Source organism: Pongo pygmaeus, chromosome 5 (genome assembly GCF_028885625.2).
Source record: "Pongo pygmaeus isolate AG05252 chromosome 5, NHGRI_mPonPyg2-v2.0_pri, whole genome shotgun sequence".
NCBI lineage: Eukaryota > Metazoa > Chordata > Mammalia > Primates > Hominidae > Pongo > Pongo pygmaeus.
In genome coordinates this window covers 29,431,294-29,447,804 of record NC_072378.2, presented here as the reverse complement: position 1 = coordinate 29,447,804, position 16,511 = coordinate 29,431,294, and the positions used below count along the sequence as shown (strand labels likewise).

Below are 16,511 nucleotides of genomic sequence, written 5' to 3'. Positions count from 1 at the left end.
AAATAGTGTTTGGAGAGTTGTAGTATAAATAAATATCAATGCAGAGTGAATTAAAAAACAGAAGAAATGGATAAACCAGATTTACAATCATTAAGCAAATCAAAATTGGTAGTTAAAAAAATTTAGCATGACCAGGCCCAGATGATTGAACAGGCAAATTGAACAATTGAAAAATAGGCAGCAGATGGATTTTTCTGGATTTACAGAGTGTATCCACCCCAGCATATCCACTTCTCTGAGCCTTCTCACCTCTGTCTTTCATGGGGAGTTGTCACTTTTTCCATACCTACAGGAGCTTACCTCGAATCTGATTTGAACTATCTTCTGGAATCCCTATTAGGCTGTTAAATCCTGTATCCTGTGAGGATCCTCCTGCATTGATGATAAACCTCTCTCATCTAACCTTAGGTTCTACTTGGAAATGGAGACCCTTTAGTATCTAGCCCCATGGATATCTCAGGACTTCTGCCCATATATGTGGCTATATTCTGTGGCTCTTCCCCTATTAAGTCATAAGGTCCCTGGCTGAGGTGGGCTGTGGCGAACCTCATCATTGGCCTGGCCACCAGGAAACAAGCTATGAGCTGATCCGGGGGTTTGAGGGCACTACAGTCTTGTGGGAGAGCAGTCTCTGCCTTCTCTCCAAGCAAGGGGACAGTGCTTTCCCTTCCTAGGGAGGGCTGGGACACTCTGCACACTCACATTGTGCAGGGGCATCTGGGGATTCAGATAAAGAGAGAAATGGGCAGAGGGGAACAAGAAAGGGGCACAGAGAGAGAAGCTGGGATGAGTCACGAGAGCACAGAAAGAGGGGCAGAGACACGGCTGGTTGCCAGCAAGGTCTCAGGATCAATAGGAAGACTGTTGTTGGAAGGAGGAAGATTTCCCCAGTATTTTGTGTGGGAGCTCCAGTTGGAAGCTGGAAGCTCTGCTCTTTTGCATCTTAGCGTGAAGACAGGGACCATGGGTTCATCTCTCCCAGGCAGCTCTTCATTTTGTTGTTTTATTTTCTTTTTTGATTCTTACTAAGAAATTTTCTACATATCCTAAAATCTTGATTTTTATCTCATTGTTGGTGTCCAGTAAATTAAGAGAAATGTGGCAAAATGACATGGAATCCAAATACGTCATCAAAGAGATATTTTATTTGTAAACAAGTTACTCTCTAAGGTCTTAAAATCTGCCCCAAGAGTTCTCTCTGCACGTGAACAGGCGGAGCAATTGTGATAAAATGGAAGAGCCCAGCAGGTGGGGTCTGTGAGATCATTCAGCTGACTCCTGCAGACAATGTGCTCTCTCTCTCTGCCCCCACGCTAAGGGTGCACTCCTTGTTCATCTCCAGGACAGTGTCAGCAAATGCTGCCTGGGGCTTGCTGGTGATCACTGTGTCACTTTGGGTCAGGAAACACACATTCTGGAGAGGACAAAGCAAGTGAACAGGCCTTGTACGCTGAGTGGAAGGCCTTTTATCTCCAAAAAATCAAACCAAAGAAATTAAAAAATATCTTGAAACAAAAGACAAGGGATACATAAATATAAAAACTTAAGGGTTCCAGGGACCAAAGGGCTTCTGCACCTTAGCCTGTTTCCTGCTCTGCTAAATGAGCAGATGTGTGATGTGCTCTCTTTGGCCCCATCGCTTCCTATTGTGATTCCTCCACCCTGGGCACTTGCTCTCATCCTGTTCTGTCGGCTGCTGCCTCACTCAACAAAACCTGTCAACTTCGACTAAGGTCAAGATTCATGCGTCGACCTTAGTACCACCTGCCATTGGCCCCAGGACCATGCCCTGTGCCACCACCCAGGCCCCAGAGCCCAGGGCACAGCAGATTCACCCTGAGGACATCTGAACAGGTCTTTTTTCACAAGAGGACAGAAGAAGGGATAACGATGCTGAGCTCCAATGCCGTGAAGAGGAGCATCACAGACAGGATCCTCTGAAATGCAGGATGCACAGGGTCTGTGCTGGACTGGCCAACCCTTCTGCCTTTCTGGGATGACCAGATGGGTTTAGACAGTGTCATCTGCTGGCTCCTCTTCCCTCGTACCTGACTCAACCTGCTCATGATCTGGGAGACAGTGTCATATCCTAGTATCCTGGGCCACTCCAGGGACAGCAGTGCAGGTGGCAGGTGACACCCAAGGTTGAGCTGAGCCTCCTGACTCTTCACTCATCCGGTCTCCAGGGAGAGTCTCCGCCTGTCTGGGTTTCAATTTCGTCTTCTGTAAGATGGGGACTTCACACTCACCCCTTATGGCAGTTTGCAGGTCCACAGAAGTGGTGAGGCAAAAGGCCTTCCTTTGTAAACTGATTGCCAGCACCTGCTACCCACCTAGGCTCCCTGGGATGGGCCTGCTTGGCTTGGCTGGGAGGCAGCAAGGGGCACCTTAACCAATCAAAGTGATGTGCTGGCACAGTTGCTAATGCTCACGCCAGTCCCCAGGAGGTACCCACCTGAGGAGGAGAACAATTCTGCTTCCCTGGGTCACCTTCCATGGAATGATGGCTTACAAGTAGAATAGGTAAGGCCACAGGTGTGCAGAACCTTGAATTTATTTGTACAGACTGTGACTGTAGTGGGTTAGTGTCCCCCCTCAAATTCATGTCTACATAGAACCTGAGAATATGACCTTATCTGGAAATATGGTCTGTGTAGGTGCGATTAGTTAAGGATCTCAAGGTGAGATCATCCTGGATTTAGGGTGGACCCTAAATACAATAACTGGTACTCTTATAAGAAGAGACCAGGACACAGAGACAAACAGAGGGGAAGGCCCCATGAGGATGGAGACAGAGGTTAGAGTGACGTGTCCAGAAGCCAAAGAATGCCTGGAGTTCCCCAAAGCTGGAAGAGACAAGAAAGAGTCTTTTCCTAGAGCCTTCAGAGAAAGCGCGGCCCTGCCAACTCCTCGATCTTGGACTTTGCTTTCAGAACTGTGAAGGAATTCACTTCTGTTGTTTTCAGTCACCAGTTTGTGGTCCTCTGTTATTGTGGCCATGGGAAACAAACACAAGGACCCCTCAGGCAGGGGTTGCCACTTCTCAGCTCTTCCTGAGAAGCTCCTGAGCCAGAGAGCTCAGGCTGGTTTCTGAGGAGCTCATCCTAATCCACTACACAAACCCCATCCAGCCACTCAGCAGATGCCTCCCCTGCCCTGCAACCCTCCACTCCCATTATAGCTGCTCCATCTATGGGAGGATGGCCTGAAGCCAGCGATGAGGGGATGGGACAACGGCCAGGCCGTGCACACATTCCCCCTGCCTGCTGCCTCTCCACCCCTAGAATATCCCCCTCTATGGCTGCAGGAACGCAAACTTCCTCTGCCTTCTTTTCTCAATGTTCCACACACATGTTCTCTTGACTTTATTGACTAAACACATTTTAGAGCAAATACTGATGCTCAGACTGGCTCTAATGCAACAGAGAATGCGAAACCACATTCCATCATTTTCATAAAGGTCTGATTGCAAACAACAATTAAAAAGCCCATTCTGTATTTGTTTCCTGATTTTTGGGGGTCATTTTTGGCCATCCCATCCATTTTTGTGCATGTGGTGGAATTAGGATTTAGCCTCTTGCAGCCTCCCTTGACCTGTGGCTTTTGCCTGGCTGGACCTGGGGACTGCCAGCCTGTGGCCACCCTGTTTATGAGGTTCCTATGTCTCCCTGAGCTCTTGGCCTTTCTTGAACAATTCACAACCCTGACCCTAGAGTTCTTGCTTGGACAAACCCATCCCTTGAGACTATAACAGTTAAATCAGTTTGTTCATTAAGGTGCTCAGATTGAAACCAAGTTGTTGGTTATGTCTTTTTGCAACTACAGTCTTGCTTGATATTGTACTTGAACAACTCTTTTAGCACAGTCCAGCCAAATGCCTGCTATTCTTCCATGTGTGGGTTCCTGTGTTCTGCCTCTTTCCCCATGGTCCACACCAGAAGGAAGCAGTGAACAAGAAGTAGAAAATCTCAAAGACTTCACTAGTCTGGAACATTCTACCTAAAAATACTCACCAGTAAGCTGGAGCTGGCCACAAAGCAGCTGGTGGTCTCATTCTTCGGAAAGTAGTGGCTGTCTTGGGACACTGATGGGGAGGCACCACCAGTTGGCACTGTCTGGCAGCCGAGAACACCCCAGCCAGGTGATAGGGAAGGACAATGAGGCCCACTGTGGTGGCCACAGGGCTTAGGAGGCTGCTGATCAGGCTGTTCCAGGCCTGCGGGGGATCTGGTCAGGGTCTGCTCCTGAGCAGTTCATGCTCCTGGGGCACCACGATCCCACCAGGTCGGCAGCAGGTTCTCACATCTAGGACCCTCGGCAGGATGGGACTTCCTCTTCTGTCATACGATTTGATTAATTTTGTTCACTCCCGACTCCTCTCAGAGCTCCGCAAGCCTACAGGCAAATGCTTGCTGAATGCGTGGTACATGAATGCGTGAATGAAGCAGAGACTTACGGTGGGAGAGACAGGAGATGTGGTTCTGGTAGTTTCTCCACCCAGGACTGGGCAGGGCTAGAGGAAGAGGAAAATATGTACAGAACTGATGTCCCATTGGACTGAACCGAACAGAGAAAATATTGCAATGCCCATGGTGCTTGATAAATCACAGCTTCCCTGACCTCCAAGCCCCCTGCTGGCTTTACCCAGTCCACTGGCACCCTGAGGAGGTTCCTCCTGCCATCTCCCCTAAGCCTAGCAAGAGGCCTCCTGTCTCATCCTGAGCTGAGGCTGGCATCAGGTGGGTTCCCAGACATGCTCTTTCCTGTCACCTGGCTCTGTCTGCAGCAACCCTGCATGGCAGAGCTCGAGGCCAAGGGGCCTTCTCACCCAAGTACAACAGATGCCCCCACAGCAGCCTCTGTCATATGGGGACAGCAGCAGGATTGGTGCTCTTTCCTGTTCTTTTCATCCACTTCACTTTGTGAGAAGGGTGCCCTGGCAGGAAGGCCAGGAAGCATGGGGTGCGAGGGCTCAGTGTGGGGGCAACAGCACCTGGGGCCGAGGGTGGATGCTCAGATCCTGGCTGGGGCACGGCCCAGAGGTGGGCTGAGAATCACAGCTGCGCCATGGGGGGCCACCTCTCCTTGCAAGCAGGAAACCTGGATTCCAGTTTTAGGGTGTCCAGACTCACTTTTCAAAGACCAACACCAGGGAAGGAATAGGCTGATGTCTGTGGTGGCTTCCGGGACACCTGGGCTAGGTGTTCCAGCCCGTCACAAACAGCCCATGGCACGTGTGCTCAGGTTTGCCCAGCAGCCTCTGGCAAAGATCCGGGCCCTCTTCCCAGGGGCTCAATCTCAGAGCTGGGCAGTGATGGGGGAAGAGATGGGAAAATGTGGTGGGCCATTTCTCCATACAGCACCAGGGATTCACAACTCGTGTTGTCAGCATGTTCTGAGAAAGTCCCTTTTTTTTCAGAGAAGAGGGCCCTGAGGATGGTGGCGGGTGAATTTCAAAGGAGCCTAAGTGGCCCTGGAACACCATGGTCCCCACCCTGTGCCACCATCTGCCTCACCAGCTGCTGCTTGCTCTGTAGGGCTGGTGCTCCTGCCCCTGTTTAGGGGACCCACACAGGCTGCTTTCCTGGAGGGCTCAGGGGAGGCTGAGAGTAGGGATGAAGAAGGGCATCTGATCCTTTGAGGGAGGTCTGAGAGAATGACAGCTTCCAAACCTGGCACTGCCACCTTGAGGCTTGGCTGCCAGTTTCTTGGCAGCTTCTGTGTCAGGACAGGGAGACCCCCAAATCCCAGGTCACCAGACCCTCCACCATACCCATCTCTGTCCCCCAACCCATGCTTCTTAGCCTCCTAAGAAAGGCCTGGAAATGATTCTGCAAAAGTTTATCACTCAGATGTGCTCCCATCACTGAACACTCGCTTTTCACTCTGCGCCCTATTCTTTTCTGTCCCTGGCAACACAAGGATTCAGGTAACCCTTCCTGGCCCCCACCAGCAAGGCTCATCTCTTTTGATTGATGCTTTTCTCACCCAGGCTGTGGTGCACAACAAACAACCCATGCTCTCACTGTCCTCTTTCCCCTGTGCTCACCAAGGACCTGGACCCAGGTGGTCAGTGAACACCAAAAGGTATCATGATGAGGCAGAATTTCCCATAAAGCCACCCAGAGCCTGGAGAGGGTACAGGACTCTCTGCAAAATGAGGATCATGAAAGGTGTCCCTCAGATCAGTGGGCCCTGTGTACTTCCACAGGGCCACTGACCAAAGGACACTTGTCAGCAACCTGGGGTTCAGTTCCTTTGTCTGAACCTGGGAAAGATCCAACTGGATGAGGTTCCACCAAAGTCTCTTTTTAGTAAGTGAGGCACTGTTGTTCTTATACTCACCAGATGCTTGTTTGATTTTCTTCCCAAAATGACAGACAGCAATCCAGAAATGATAAACTACTCAGAAAAGAGGAAAATGGTAAAGTCAGTTTCCACATGAACAAGCACCCCAATGTCCCTGCCACTGAATTGTCACGTCCTTGTACACCTCCAGGAACTTCCCCACAGGGCTGACATTATTGGGCATGTTGGAAGCTGGGCCAAAGTCCAGGCCATATGTGGCTACAGGCCAATGTTGGGGAGAGTGGATATAGGAGGCCAAGCAACTCCTAGAATCTCATGAGGACCTGACTCAGCTGGAGAGGAAGTTCCTCTAGAACAAAGACAAAGGGGCTTAAGGCCCAGGCTCCCCCACAGGGACCAGGGAACAGTGATTTTCAAGGAGAGAGGGCAGGTAAATCTTACAAGACTCTGTTTAGATGAAGATGTTGTGGTGGGGAAAGAAAAGTCATGTGGGTTTTGAACTGTGAGTTCCATGGGCTCTTCCAGAGTCAGAGTTAAGGAGAGAAGAAAAAGGGGGCGCAAGTAAAGGGAAGACTTTGAGGCCAGGTTAACAGCTAGAAAAAAGCAGTTGATTCTGGGTTATTACAGAAAAAGTGTTCTGTGGAAATGCAGTAATTTGAAATAGCTGCAATGTACGAAAACTACATGGCATGGTGGCAAGACTATAAAAAAATGTTGTTCTGGTCCTAGCAAGAAAATAGCCAGATAGAGAGGGAACAGGGAGGTTTGTGACTCAGTGGTCAGGGGATGCTCAAAAGCCACCGTGAATGCAAGAGGCTGGGGCTGGGGCGTGAAGACAGGTCTAGGCTGTGGGAAAGCCTCATTCACATTTCACAAGACTAAAAGCTTTCTCCTGAAGCTTCTTGCTGTGGCCTGAATGTCTGTTGCCCCCCAAATTTCATGTGCTAAATGCCTAACCTCCAATGCGATGGTATCTGGAGGTGGGGTCTTTGGGAGGTGAGTAGGTCATAAGGGTGAAGCCCTCATCAATGGGATTACTTCCATTTTAAAAGGAACCCAGAGAGCTTCCTCTGCCCTTCCACCATGTGAGGACACAGCGAGAACGCTCTATCTATGAACAGGCAACAGCCCTCACCAGACACCAAATCTGCTGGTGTCTCAATCTTGAACTTCCAGCCTCCAGAACTGTAATAGATGCTTGCTGTTTATAAGCCACCCAGCTTATGGTATTTTTGTTAAAGCAGCTCAAGCTTTCTAAGACATTCCTTGATTCCAGGAGCATGGGAGATATTCAGGACTCCGAGGCTATGTCTGGAGTGGAACTCTGCAGAAGGCCTTCTACATGCCAAGAGATGACAAGCAGCAGACAGAGCTTCTAAATGCTCCATGCCACCTCTTCAAGCTCAGTACATGCTCTACTGACCCCACTGGCCCTGCTGGCCCCATAGACAGGGCCACAGATGCACCAGCCTGGCCACCCCACTGTGTGCCCTGTCCACCCCATTTCTCACTTGCTGTCTGCCCACCTCACTCCTACTCCTTGTGTCACCTGAACTTAGGGAGAAGTAGGGTGACCCTATGTCCAGTGTGTCAGGGACAGTCCTAGGTATTCCTGTTGCCATGGCATAAATATTAATAGCACAACCTTTTATTCTTATGGTGTCCCTGTTGGGGCTACGCATGGTATGGTCACCCCAGAGAGATGCTGCAGGGCTCCCAGGGCCCTCGAGGATGGCACTATGAGGATTTTGGAAGAACTGATATTTGAGCCAGATGATCAATTCTGTTCCCGTTGGCAAAACCCCTTCTCCTGCCAGGCCTCCTCTCACTCCTGGCTGATTGCCCTCAAAACAAGTTCCATTCCTGCATCTTTGCTCTCCACAGAGACACTGCTAGGTAGCATATCAGTTGTCTGTGCCCGGCTCCATCCCAGAGACCACCCTCCATGAGCACCCATCCTACTCACACACTTGGCTCCTACGAATGGGAATCCAGACATCACCAAGGTGAGAACCACTGGGCCAAAGTGACAGGGAAAGGAAGTACATGCCAAAAGGATCCCCATGCTCATAACTGCAAAGCCACAGAGGATCCGGATGGTCTGTTAGGGAAGAAGGGTCACCTGGTGTGGCCTCAGAAAGATATGTTTAAGTCCTAACCCCTGATACCTGGGAATGTGATCTTCTTTGGAAATAGGGTATTTGTAGATGTCATTGGGATGTCAGTTAAGATGAGGTCAGAGTGGAGCAGGGAGGGCCTTTAATCCAGTAAGACTGGTGTAGGTACAAGACAAGAGAAACAGGCAGATGCTGGCAGAGAGAATGTCACACAAAAACGGAGGCAGAGGTGGGAGGGATGCAGCTGCAACCAAGGAGGGCCAAGGACTGCCAGGATCCACCAGAGCTGGGAGAGAAAGCCTGGCCTTGTCCAGACCTGGATTTCAGACTCTGGCCTCTGGCCTCCAGAATTGGGAAAGCATGAGTTTCTGCTTTTTTTTTTCTCTCTCTCTTTTTTTTTTTTAAAGCCATCTGGTTTGTGGTAGTTTTTTACCATGGCCCCAGGAAACCAACTCACTGGGTGAGTCAATCAAGGGCCAGTCCTTGTCAGTTTCCCCAGGGAAGCGGAGTGCTGGAACTCTGTGCAACCCAAGGAGATAGTGCAGAAGCAGGAAAAGTCTCTCAGGGGCATGGGAAACCCAGCACGCAGGACATGCTCCCAGCCCTTCCCAGTGCTTGCTGAGATCAGCGTGCAGTAAATGCTGGGTGTTTCTGTCTTTAGCTCTGAACTGTGGCGCTGGGATCCCAGGTGATGACTGGTCCCAGCCCAGGAGGTGCCCATGCCCTGTGCTCCGTCTCCCTCCTGGGCACAAAGAAGCACTTAGGAGACAGCAGGTGGGGCAGGAACTGGCTCCCACTCTCTGCAGGATGGGTGGACACAGGTACCTCTGTTTGGGGCATGGCTCCTTGGGGGAGAGGGACCTCAGAGCTGTGACGGGGTCCCAGGCGGCCTCTGAATCAGCCTCAGAATATTTCTACCACAAGATTTCACATTCATGCAACATTTACCAAGCAATGTCTTACCTGTTCTAACAGCGGAGTCAGCCCAGAAAGCACTTTTCAACCCAAGGTTAGGCGTGGCCTGGGGATTGAAAGAACAGCTGAGGCTCCTACAAGTAGGGAGCTCCTGGCCCTGGGCCCCAGGCCCTTCCTCCTGGTGCCTGTGTTGCCCAGCTCCTTCTTTCCATTCCCCCCTGCTCCCTTTGGTCATGCAATGGAGTTGTATTTCTCTAAAAATCATGGATCATATGAGAGATGTTAGAAGGCAGACTAAGGGCAAGTATCTGTTTTCAAATGGTTAATTTCTCAAGAAGGGAGAATAGGAGATGAAGTTTCTATAATTTTCAGAAAGAAAAAATCCCTGGGAAGTAAAATCTAGAATAATTTATTCAACAGACTGTTTTTTTGCTTTTGCCTCCAAATAAAGTGTATGCAAATATGTTATTATTCCCTTAAAATAAGTTAAGCAGCCAAAGTTTTATATCTCAGGTGAATGCTCCCCACGAGCACAAAACTGGGAAATCTCTTGCTTTCTTGTGGAAAACGACTAGGTGGTTCCAGAGGGCTCGCCCGATGCCTCCAGAGCAGCCTGGAACTCCTTAAGCCAAACAAAAGGCTCTGTCCCCAAAGTGAAAAGTCCTCCCAGCACCCACTCAGCCTCTGCCCTTTGCATGGCTGTTCTTACCCCAAGCACCCGGGCCTTTTTCTTTGGATCTTTTCTCATGTCCTCCTGGTTAGGAGGCTCCAGATTCCCTGTGAGGGGCTCAAAGATGCAACTTTGTGGAAGGACCACACGGTATCCACTGGGCAGGGCTCTGGAAATGGATAGGGACTGCTGCTGCTGCTGCCAGAAGAGGCACGGAGCCAGGTCTGGCTCTGGCTCTGGACCGAGACTTAACATTGCAAACTTCCCAAGCTTCAGATTTCCCTGGGTAGTCAACCAGAATCCCCTAGTCATCCCAAGGCGACCTGGGTTCTAGGAAGGAACCTGGGAACAGGGGTGCCTCAAATCCCTGGGTAGTGGGAATTCTCATGGGTGCTTGGCATTGCACAACACCTGTTGACAACACAGCCTGCCCTGAGGAGGGTCACAGGCAGAGAGAGTAGATCAGCCTGTCTGCAGGTGCCCAGCCCCACCTTCATACTGGTCATGAATTTTCTGCAGTCCCTAACAGGCTTGGGACATGCTCCCTCCAGCCCAGTTTCAGGATTGGATGCTTTTCAAATTCTGTTCTCCATCCCTTCTTATGCCAGGTCCATCCCTTTCAGGACATCCAGTCAGCACTGCCCTGCTTCTATAACCCAAATATTACGTGATTCTTTGTAGGAAAACCAACTGTTGGTGTCAGAGCTCTCTGACCACTGACAGTAGGCTAGTCTTCATGCTAAGGCAGTGGTGTTCCTTACACACAGCAAGGCCTGTAATCAGAGTCCGAGGTACTAGTTCTAAATGAATAAGACATTCTTAGCCCAGAAACGCCTAGCTACAGCATGGCCTCTGTGTGAATGTGTAGTAAATGTTAGCAATTACTAGTAATGCCAGGTTTAACTGTCACAGCCGATGTGACAAAGCCCGCTGGCTCTGGGTCTTTTCTCGTTTTACCTCTTCAGCTCCCTTCTTCCCCCTCTTGTAGTGTAAGGCAGCTGCATATGGCAGAAAGAGAATGTGGTCCAGCCCTTCCCCTGGTCTCTGCAGCTGAGCCCAGGCCCCACCTGCCCCAAGGGCTCTGTTCACTGCGTCAGCCCCTTCTAGGACAGCACAGTCAGGAAACAGTCTGAAGTTGCCCAGAGAGATGAGGCTCCTGCTCCTGTGGCCCTTTATCCAACTGCCTCTGAGCTTGCAGGATGTTCTGGGATCTCTGGGCTGGAGTGGGCAACATCTGCAGCTCAGAAACTGTGTCCCAAATTAGGCACGTGAAGGAGTCTAGTGGAAAAAGTATTGGGCCACAGAAACAAGGCTGCTGGGTGCCTTTCACAATCTCACAGACAGCATCCTTCAGAAGAGACCCCAACACTGACATTGGCAGATATCTCTGAGGGGGCCTGTGTGACTTGCATCTCCTCCAGGACCTCTGGGCTTCATTGGCCCATGTCAACCTGCTCTGCCCTGATTGGCAGGGAACAGCCTGCATCTGTGGCTCAGGCAGTTATGATGACAAAATTTATAGGGCCCTTCCTGCAGCAGTTCTCTAATTTTTAGAACAAGGCCAGTGGCATTGTGATTGAGTTTAACTGCTGGGGAATCAATGGCATTGAATTTGTGTTGGGTGGTATTGTGTGCACTGAAGACACAGTGCACACATTAAGATCTCAGAACTTCACAGCTGCAAGGGAGCCCCATTTAGCAGATGAGAAGTTTCTCCTCCTAGGGCTTTAGGAGCTGTAAACATCCACCCCTAGATGCCACCGTGGGGTCGGAGCCCCACAATCTGCCCATCTGTATGCTCTCCTAGAGGTTTGAGCAGTGGGGCACTGAAGAAGCGAGCCACACCCCCATCACGTGCCACGCGAGGGGAACAAGGGAACTTTTCTCATTTCAAAAGTATAAAACTCACTGTAAAAATAAGAATATAGTGCAATTCAGACTTCTCTCATACTCTGATGGCATAAGTCACTTTTAATTCTAGTATAAAATTAAAAGATAAAATAAAACAATTATAGCCATAATAATTTGTTGGTGGATACACAGTATGAAAAGATGTAAATTGTGACATGAATAACATAAAAATGTGTAGAGGGAAGAAGTTAAAGTGTGGGGTTTTTGTATGCAGTTGAAGTTAAGTTGTTAGCAGCTTCACATAGACTAAAAACTGTAAGATGTTTTATGTAAGTCTTATGGCAACAACAAACAAAAACCTGTGGTAGATACACACAAGACAAAAAGAGTAAAATTAAAGCATATTACCACAAAAAAATCATTAAATTACAAAGGAATACAGCAAGAAGAATAAAGAACAAAATATCTACAAAATAGTCAGAAACCCCTGAACAAATGGCAGTAGTAGGTCCTCATCTATCAATAATCACTTTAAATATAAATGAATTGATTTCTCCAATCAAAAGACATAGAGTGGCTGATGAATAGAAAAAGAAAACCAAGATCCAACTATGTGTTGCATCTAAGGGATTCAATATATCTTTAAAGACACACATAGGCTAAAAGTGAAGGGATGGAAAAAGATGTTCCATGCAGATGGTAGCTAGTAGAGAAAAGGGGTGGCTATACTCACATCAGATAAGATAGACTTTCAGTTAAAAACTGCCACAAGATTCAAAGAAGATAATTTTGTAATGATCGAAGGAGTCAATTTATCAAGAAAATATAACAATTGTAAGTGTATGTGCACCCAAGTTCAGAGCACCTAAATATGTAACGAAAATATGAACACAATGAAGGGAGAAACAGACAGCAACACAACATTAGCAGGAAACTTTTATACCCCACTTTCAACAACGGATAGATTGTCCAGACAGAAAATCAAAAAGGAAACTTTGGATTTGAACAACACAATAGACCAAAAGGGCCTAAGAGACATTTATGGGACATTTCATTCAACAGCAGCAGAATGACCATTCTTCTCAAGCATACACAGAACATTCTCTAAGATAGATCATATATTAAGCCACAAAACAAATCTTAACAAATTTAAGAAGATTAAAATCATATCAAGTCTGTTTTCTGACCACCATGGTAATAAATTAAAAGTTAGTAACATGAAGAAAATTGGAAAATTTACAAATTTTTGAAAATTAGATAATATCATGTTGAACAATCAGTAGGTCAAAGAAGAAACCAAAAGGCAAATTTAAAAACTATCTTGAGACAAACACAAATGGAAATACAACATCCCTAAACTTATGGGATGCAGCAAAATAGTTCTAAGAGAGAAGTTTACAGTAATAAACACCCACATTAAAAATATTATAATATAATTTTGCATGATGTTACCACTGGAAAACTGGGTATGGGATCTGTTTGCATTATTTCTTGCATCTATATGTGAATCTATAATTATTTAAAAATTAAAAGTTGAATTTAAAAAGCCACAAGAATGATAATGTACAGAAGAGCAAGAGGAACAGAGAGATGTAAAACATTTCATTTAATCAAATATTAAAAAAAACAAAAGAAGTTGCTACCCAGTAATTTCACTCCTTTTCGTTGGATATATGCTCCAAAGGAACACCTGCATTCATTCTAAGACATGATACAAAACATTAACATACAATGGTCAAAATATGAAAAGACAAGGGATTTCATACAATATAATCCACCCAAAACAAAATCCAAATTACTTTTTAGAAGTTATTAAAATAGAAACCGTATGTTTTTGAAAATGTGATTAAAGCATACTTAATACAAAGAGAAAGCTTTGCTAACTGGAAATTAACTATTTGCTTTTGTCTTAAACAACTTTTGCTACTGGAGGATTTTAAAATGAAAATTATTTAGAAAATAGAAATGTTGAGAAAATTGCCAGTGGTAATATGTTAATATCAGGAGGGACTTGCAGACACTGGAACAGGACCTCAGTGGGGACATGCAGAGCCATGGGGGCTGGCAGTGCTGGCTGCTGCATGTCACAGGAATAAACACAGAAAGCACATCATTGTTAGAGAAGACAGCATGAGCAGACACTGAGAATGCTTTAATAAAGATACCAGAGAACAAGATAGTGTTAGTCCATTATGTCCATTATCACACTGCTATAAAGAACTACCTGAAACTGGCTAATTTATGAAGAAAAGAGGTTTAACTGACTCATAGTTCCACAGGTTTAACAGGAAGAAAAACTGGGAGGCCTCAGGAAACTTACAATTATGGCAGAACACCAAGGGGAAGCAAGCACCTTCTTCACATGGTGGCAGGAGAAAGAGAGTGAAGGGGGAAGGTCACACACTTTTCAACCATCAGATCTCATGAGAACTCACTCACTGTCACGAGAATAGCAAGGAGGAAATCTGCCTCCATGATCCAGTTACCTCCCACCAGGCTTCTCCTCCAATTCGATATGAGATTTGGGCGGGGACACAAATCCAAACCATATCATATGTCTATAAGAAACACAGAGATTTACACTATTGGTATGTAAATGGTGCTACTGAGACCAGATTGGGTACAATGGCAAACACTTCCTGTGGATGGTGACGTCTTTTCCAGACTAGGAAGACTGGAAAAGAGAAATCTCCATGTGGACGGCCAGGTGTCAGAAAATGCTTCAATCAATGGATTTAGTTAAACAGCTTAAAACAGCTTGCCATGTAGTTATTTTGAAATAAATTACTCAGTCAGGCAGCAAATTCAGGGAAAGTCAGCCAAATAAATATACAAATGTAGACAGAGAAGTCTTCCCAAGAAAAGAAGAGAGAGCAAAGGGAAATGGCATCACCAATGAAAGCACACACAGAGATGTAACTTCAGAAATGGTGTCCAAGGAAAATGTCCTTTCCCATCTTCACATCATCCTCTGGACATTGACCAGCAAGCAGATATTTTCTGATGCAGAAGAAAAAAAGGAAGCTCTTCTGATCTGCACAGTGGGCAGATCACATCTCCGTGGGGTGTTCTAAAAATGTTTTATTGATCTTTGGTGATTTTTTTTTTTGTCATCCAGTAATTTTTTTCATGCCTCTTATCAAGATAATTCTCCGTCCTTATCTGGTGTGCTTCCCTCCTGGCAGGGTCTAATCTTTGTTGCCTGCTCTGGAGGTAGCAGGAGCCTCAACGTTTCAGAGAAGTCCTATCTCCTTCCTGTAGGCAGCAGAAATTCATTTCTCACGAACATCGAAGTCTTCTTAGTGAGATGGGTGCCTGGTGGGTGAAGTTAAACATGTCCAGGATGGGCCATGGCTACGCCACAGGACCTGAAGGGTTTTATCACAATAGGTGAGGACGGCCCTCAGAGTGTGGCATCAGAGTCAAACTCCTGTATTGTAGCCGCAAGCCAGCACTGATCCTTGGGGGCAATCCCTAGGCATCCTGGAAACTCTGGCTACTGATTGAGTTCATGAATGAGATGAATACCTAGAATTCAAGCATACACCTGAATGTGAACCTTACTTATGCTGAATTTCCTTTTTTAAATTTAAATGTTGAGCTGACACTGATAAAATTAGGCTTCTCCACACAGCAAGCCAAACTTTGCTTATTTGCTGACAAGTCAGCAGACCCTTCTATTTCAGAAGAAGTGATGTAGAACCAAGTTCTTAGCAAGCAATGAACTCAGGTGTCTGCCAGGGAATGGCATGCTCATTCACAGATGCATCAGTCCTCATCCCTGTAGGTTGGAAACCCCAGCAATGAAGAATCAGTAGAAAGGTCTTCATCATGACTCATCACTCCAAGCTGTCTGTTCTAGAGCAGGGAAATCTCCAGCATGGATCTTTAGTTCCATTTGGGAAGATGGACCAAACTCTCCCCATCTTGGAGAAGAGGTGGCCTGACACTCGAGGTCCCACACACAAGGCTCTTTCCCTCTGTGTGACCATTAGAATCTTCAAGGGATACCTGACCATTTCATTTCTTTCTTTTCTTCCTTCTCTTGACAAGTTAATTGCAGAAGCTGTTGGAATCGCTTCAGTGGAACAGATGGCCTGCGCTGGAGAATGTGCGGTGTTACATTAAGGGAGGGGTCTTGTGCTTAAGGGAAAAAAATGAGACCTGAACTAAAACTTCCACAGAGGACAAAGGACAAATTCCTGGAATCAAGCAAAGCAGTGCAGCAGCAGTGACAAAACCTCCAGAGTTCATCAGAAACAGAGAAACTGATTTCAGGGGTCACAAAAGAGTCTGGTGTCGGCATACCAGAGAGAACAAACGTAGGCCTTTTTTTTTTTCATTCAAAAGATACAGATTACACTTTAAGAGACAGATAATTCCACTAAGTAAAACTCCTCTGAGAAGCACACTTCGTATGTCCAGGAGAAAGGCCATGAAAGGGCACTGTGGGAACTGGGAGGCAGATACAGGTGAGGAGCTTGCAGAGCACCTTGAAGTCCAGGAGCCTCTTGTGCTTCAGAGCTGATGGGTGAGACAAGCCGGTCAGTGTGGGAGGAACAGAGTGGGGCATAACACCCTTCAGCACGCATCAACATGACTGTGGGATTGTGGGGAAAAGCCTAGGAAGGGTGGCAAGAAACAACAGA

General features: G+C 47.0%; 1 long non-coding RNA gene across 1 annotated transcript; it reads right to left on the bottom strand.

The window, feature by feature from the left end:
• Window positions 1-1,117: 1,117 nt before the first annotated feature.
• LOC134739705 (uncharacterized) lies at window positions 1,118-14,245 on the bottom strand. Its single transcript, XR_010126619.1, has 4 exons — window positions 14,183-14,245; window positions 6,346-6,402; window positions 4,014-4,513; window positions 1,118-1,414 (listed from the first exon to the last, which is right to left on the bottom strand). It is a non-coding gene; the product is annotated as an uncharacterized LOC134739705 (long non-coding RNA).
• Between the last annotated feature and the right edge of the window lie 2,266 nt (window positions 14,246-16,511).